Below are 6852 nucleotides of genomic sequence, written 5' to 3'. Positions count from 1 at the left end.
TCCCAGGACACCGCTCGTTCCCTCTCCCGGGACACCGCCCGCTCACTCTCCTGGGACACTGCCCGGTCCTCCTCCCGGGACACTGTGCCGTCCCTCTCCCGGGACACGGTCCGCTCCCTCCCCCGGGACACCGTGCGATACTCTCCCGGGACACCGCCCGCTCCCTCTCCCGGGACACCGCCCCCCTAATTCTCCCGGGACACCGCCCCCCCTCCCACCCCCGGGACACAGCCCGCTCCCCATCCCGGGACACCACCCGCTCCCCCTCCCGGGACACCGCGCGATACTTCTCCCGGGACACGACCCGCTCCCTCCCCCGGGACACCACCCGCTCCCCCTCCCGGGACACCGCGCGATACTTCTCCCGGGACACGACCCGCTCCCTCCCCCGGGACCCCATCCGCTCCCCCTCCCGGGACAACGCGCGATACTTCTCCCGGGACACCGTACGCTCCCCTTTCCGGGACACCTCGCGCTCCCTCTCCCGGGACACCATGCGATCCCTCTCCCAGGACACCCCGCGCTCCCTCTCCCGGGACACCCTGTGCTCCCTCTCCCGGGACACCGCCCGCTCCCTCCCCCGGGACACCGCCCGCTCCCCCTCCCGGGACACCGCGCGATACTTCTCCCAGGACACCGCCCGCTCCCTCCCCCGGGACACCGTCCGCTCCCCATCCCGGGACACCGCGCGATACTTCTCCCGGGAAACCGCTCGCTCCCTCCCCCGGGACCCCGTCCGCTCCCCCTCCCGGGACACCGCGCGATACTTCTCCCAGGACACCGCTCGCTCCCTCCCCCGGGACACCGTCCGCTCCCCATCCCGGGACACCGCGCGATACTTCTCCCAGGACACCGCCCGCTCCCTCCCCCAGGACACCCCGCGATCCCTTTCCCGGGACACCGCCCGCTCCCCGTCCTGGGACACCGCGCGATCCCACTCCCGGGACACCACACGCTCCCTCTCCCGGGACACCGCCCGCTCACTCTCCTGGGACACTGCCCGCTCCTCCTCCCGGGACAGTGTGCGAGCCCTCTCCCGGGACACCGTCTGCTCCCTCCCCCGGGACACCGCGCGATACTCTCCCGGGACACCGCCTGCTCCCTCTCCCGGGACACCGCACGCTCCCTCTCCTGGGACACCGCCTGCTCCCTCTCCCGGGACACCGCTCGCTCCCTATCCCGGGACGCCAGTCACCCCCTCTCCCGGGATAATGCCCGCTCCCCCTCCCGGGACACCGCGCGATACTTCTCCCAGGACACCGACCGCTCCCCCTTCCGGGACACCATGCGCTCCCTCTCCCGGGACACCGCCCGCTCCCTCTCCTGGGACACCCCGCGCTCCCTCTCCCGGGACACCGACCGCTCCCCCTTCCGGGACACCATGCGCTCCCTCTCCCGGGACACCGCCCGCTCCCTCTCCTGGGACACCCCGCGCTCCCTCTCCCGGGACACCCCGCGCTCCCTCTCCCGGGACACCCCGCGCTCCCTCTCCCGGGACACCGCCCCCTCCCTCTCCCGGGACATCGCGCGATCCCTCCCCTGGGACACCGCGCGATCTTTCTCCCGGGACATCCTGCGCTCCCTCTCCCGGGACACCGCCCCCTCCCTCTCCCGGGACACCGCCCACTCTCTCCCCGGACACCGCATGCTCCCTCTTCCGGGACACCACCCGCTCCCTCTCCCAGGACATCGCGCGCTCCCTCTCCATCTCGCGGGGTCCGCCCGCTACCTCTCCTTTTCCCGGGACAACCCCGATCCCTTTCCCGGGACACCGTCCGCTTCCTCTCCCGGTACACCCGCCCACTCGCTCTCACGGGACACCGCCTGCTCCCTCTCCTGGGACTCCGCGCGATACGTTTCCCGGGACACCACCCGCTCTCTCCCAGGACACCGCTCGTTCCCTCTTCCGGGACACCGCGCGATCCTTCTCCCGGAACACCGCCCGCTCCCTCTCCCAGGACACCCTGCACTCCCTCTCCCGGGACACCGCTCGCTGCATCTCCCGGAACTTCGCGCTCTCCCTCTCCCGAGACGCCTCACGTACCCTCTCCCAGGACAGTCCGCGCTCCCTCTCCCGGGACATTGCCCGCTCCCTCTCCTGGGACACCGCACGCTCCATCTCCCGGGACACCGCCCGCTCCCCGTCCCGGGACGCCGCCCGAACCCTCTCCTGGGACACCGCCCGCTCGCTCTCCCGGGACACCGCCCGCTCCCCCTCCCGGGACACCGCGCGATGCTTCTCCCGGGACACCGTGCGATTCCTCTCCCGTGACACCGCCCGCTCCTTCTTTCGGGACACAGCCCTCTCTCTCCCCGGACACCGCATGCTCCCTCTTCCGGGACACCGCCCGCTCCCTCTCCCAGGACATCGCGCGCTCCCTCTCCATCTCGCGGGGTCCGCCCGCTACCTCTCCTTTTCCCGGGACAACCCCGATCCCTTTCCCGGGACACCGTCCGCTTCCTATCCCGGTACACCCGCCCGCTCCCTCCCCCGGGACACCGTCCGCTCCCCGTCCCGGGACACCGCACGATACTCTCCCGGGACACCGCCCGCTCTCTCTCCCGGGACACCGCCCGCTCCCTCCACCGGGACACCGCCCGCTCCCACTCCCGGGACACCGCACGATACTCTCCCGGGACACCGCCCGCTCCTTCTCCCGGGACACCGCCCCCTCCCTCTCCCGGGACACCGCCCGCTCTCTCCCAGGAAACCGCTCGTTCCCTCTTCCGGGACACCGCGCGATCCTTCTCCCGGAACACCGCCCGCTCCCTCTCCCGGGACACCCTGCACTCCCTCTCCCGGGACACCGCTCGCTGCATCTCCCGGAACTTCGCGCTCTCCCTCTCCCGAGACGCCTCACGTACCCTCTCCCAGGACAGCCCGCGCTCCCTCTCCCGGGACACCGCCCACTCCGTCTCCCGGGACAACACCCGCTCCCTCCACCGGGACAAAGCCCGCTCCCAATTCCGGGACACCGTCCGCTCCCTCTCCCGGTACACCCGCCCGCTCCCTCTCCCGGGACACCGCCCGCTCCCTCTCCCGGGACACCCTGCACTCCCTCTCCCGGGACACCGCTCGCTGCATCTCCCGGAACTTCGCGCTCTCCCTCTCCCGAGACGCCTCACGTACCCTCTCACAGGACAGTCCGCGCTCCCTCTCCCGGGACATCGCCCGCTCCCCGTCCCGGGACGCCGCGCGATCCCTCTCCTGGGACACTGCCCGCTCCTCCTCCCGGGACAGTGTGCGAGCCCTCTCCCGGGACACCTTCTGCTCCCTCCCCCGGGACACCGCGCGATACTCTCCCGGGACACCGCCCGCTCCCTCTCCCGGGACACCGCACGCTCCCTCTCCCGGGACACCCCGCGCTCCCCTCCGCGGGACACCGCCCGCTCCCCCTCCTGGGACACCGTGCGATATCTCTCCCGGGACACCGTGCGATCCCTCTCCCGGGACATCGCGCGATCCCTCCCCTGGGACACCGCGCTATCCCCCTCCTGGGACACTGCCCGCTCCCTCTCCCGGGACACCGCACCCTCCCTCTCCCGGGACATCGCGCGATCCCTCCCCTGGGACACCGCGCGATCTTTCTCCCGGGACATCCTGCGCTCCCTCTCCCGGGACACCGCCCCCTCCCTCTCCCGGGACACCGCCCTCTCTCTCCCCGGACACCGCATGCTCCCTCTTCCGGGACACCACCCGCTCCCTCTCCCAGGACATCGCGCGCTCCCTCTCCATCTCGCGGGGTCCGCCCGCTACCTCTCCTTTTCCCGGGACAACCCCGATCCCTTTCCCGGGACACCGTCCGCTTCCTATCCCGGTACACCCGCCCGCTCCCTCCCCCGGGACATCGTCCGCTCCCCGTCCCGGGACACCGCGCGATACTTCTCCCAGGACACCGCTCGCTCCCTCTCCTGGGACACCGCCCGCTCCCCCTCCCGGAACACCGCGCGATACTTTTTCCAGGACACTATGCGATCCCTCTCCCGGGCCACCGCCCGCTCCCTCCCCCGGGACACCCCGCGATCCCTTTCCGGGACACCGCCCGCTCCCCGTCCTGGGACACCGCGCGATCCCACTCCCGGGACACCGCACGCTCCCTCTCCCGGGACACCGCCCGCTCACTCTCCTGGGACACTGCCCGGTCCTCCTCCCGGGACACTGTGCCGTCCCTCTCCCGGGACACGGTCCGCTCCCTCCCCCGGGACACCGTGCGATACTCTCCCGGGACACCGCCCGCTCCCTCTCCCGGGACACCGCCCCCCTAATTCTCCCGGGACACCGCCCCCCCTCCCACCCCCGGGACACAGCCCGCTCCCCATCCCGGGACACCACCCGCTCTTGCTCCCGGGACACCGCGCGATACTTCTCCCGGGACACGACCGCTCCCTCCCCCGGGACACAATCCGCTCCCCCTCCCGGGACACCGCGCGATACTTCTCCCGGGACACGACCCGCTCCCTCCCCCGGGACCCCATCCGCTCCCCCTCCCGGGACACCGCGCGATACTTCTCCCGGGACACCGTACGCTCCCCTTTCCGGGACACCCCGCGCTCCCTCTCCCGGGACACCATGCGATCCCTCTCCCAGGACACCCCGCGCTCCCTCTCCCGGGACACCCTGTGCTCCCTCTCCCGGGACACCGCCCGCTCCCTCCCCCGGGACACCGCCCGCTCCCCCTCCCGGGACACCGCGCGATACTTCTCCCGGGAAACCGCCCGCTCCCTCCCCCGGGACCCCGTCCGCTCCCCTCCCGGGACACCGCGCGATACTTCTCCCGGGACACCGCCCGCTCCCTCCCCCGGGACACCGTCCGCTCCCCATCCCGGGACACCGCGCGATACTTCTCCCAGGACACCGCCCGCTCCCTCCCCCAGGACACCCCGCGATCCCTTTCCCGGGACACCGCCCGCTCCCCGTCCTGGGACAACGCGCGATCCCACTCCCGGGACACCACACGCTCCCTCTCCCGGGACACCGCCCGCTCACTCTCCTGGGACACTGCCCGCTCCTCCTCCCGGGACAGTGTGCGAGCCCTCTCCCGGGACACCGTCTGCTCCCTCCCCCGGGACACCGCGCGATACTCTCCCGGGACACCGCCTGCTCCCTCTCCCGGGACACCGCGCGATCCCTCTCCCGGGACATCCCGCGCTCCCTCTCCCGGGACACCGCTCGCTCCCTCTCCTGGGAGACCGCCTGCTCCCTCTCCCGGGACACCATGCGATCACTCTTCCGGGACACCCCGCACTCCCTCTCCCGGGACACCGACCGCTCCCCCTTCCGGGACACCATGCGCTCCCTCTCCCGGGACACCGCCCGCTCCCTCTCCTGGGACACCCCGCGCTCCCTCCCCGGGACACCGCCCGCTCCCCCTCCCGGGACACCGCGCGATATTTCTCCCGGGACACCGCCCGCTCCCTCCCCCGGGACCCCGTCCGCTCCCCCTCCCGGGACACCGCGCGATACTTCTCCCGGGACACCGCCCGCTCCCTCCCCCGGGACACCGCCCGCTCCCCGTCCCGGAACACCGCGCGATACTTTTTCCAGGACACTATGCGATCCCTCTCCCGGAACACCGCGCGATCCCTCTCCCGGGCCACCGCCCGCTCCCTCCCCCGGGACACCCCGCGATCCCTTTCCGGGACACCGCCCGCTCCCCGTCCTGGGACACCGCGCGATCCCACTCCCGGGACACCGCACGCTCCCTCTCCCGGGACACCGCCCGCTCACTCTCCTGGGACACTGCCCGGTCCTCCTCCCGGGACACTGTGCCGTCCCTCTCCCGGGACACGGTCCGCTCCCTCCCCCGGGACACCGTGCGATACTCTCCCGGGACACCGCCCGCTCCCTCTCCCGGGACACCGCCCCCCTAATTCTCCCGGGACACCGCCCCCCCTCCCACCCCCGGGACACAGCCCGCTCCCCATCCCGGGACACCACCCGCTCCCCCTCCCGGGACACCGCGCGATACTTCTCCCGGGACACGACCCGCTCCCTCCCCCGGGACACCACCCGCTCCCCCTCCCGGGACACCGCGCGATACTTCTCCCGGGACACGACCCGCTCCCTCCCCCGGGACCCCATCCGCTCCCCCTCCCGGGACAACGCGCGATACTTCTCCCGGGACACCGTACGCTCCCCTTTCCGGGACACCTCGCGCTCCCTCTCCCGGGACACCATGCGATCCCTCTCCCAGGACACCCCGCGCTCCCTCTCCCGGGACACCCTGTGCTCCCTCTCCCGGGACACCGCCCGCTCCCTCCCCCGGGACACCGCCCGCTCCCCCTCCCGGGACACCGCGCGATACTTCTCCCAGGACACCGCCCGCTCCCTCCCCCGGGACACCGTCCGCTCCCCATCCCGGGACACCGCGCGATACTTCTCCCGGGAAACCGCTCGCTCCCTCCCCCGGGACCCCGTCCGCTCCCCCTCCCGGGACACCGCGCGATACTTCTCCCAGGACACCGCTCGCTCCCTCCCCCGGGACCCCGTCCGCTCCCCATCCCGGGACACCGCGCGATACTTCTCCCAGGACACCGCCCGCTCCCTCCCCCAGGACACCCCGCGATCCCTTTCCCGGGACACCGCCCGCTCCCCGTCCTGGGACACCGCGCGATCCCACTCCCGGGACACCACACGCTCCCTCTCCCGGGACACCGCCCGCTCACTCTCCTGGGACACTGCCCGCTCCTCCTCCCGGGACAGTGTGCGAGCCCTCTCCCGGGACACCGTCTGCTCCCTCCCCCGGGACACCGCGCGATACTCTCCCGGGACACCGCCTGCTCCCTCTCCCGGGACACCGCACGCTCCCTCTCCTGGGACACCGCCTGCTCCCTCTCCCGGGACACCGCTCG

This window comes from Pristiophorus japonicus, chromosome 11 (genome assembly GCF_044704955.1).
Source record: "Pristiophorus japonicus isolate sPriJap1 chromosome 11, sPriJap1.hap1, whole genome shotgun sequence".
Lineage (NCBI taxonomy): Eukaryota > Metazoa > Chordata > Chondrichthyes > Pristiophoridae > Pristiophorus > Pristiophorus japonicus.
The sequence above is the reverse complement of the archived record's forward strand: the minus strand, read 5'-3'. Positions refer to the sequence as shown.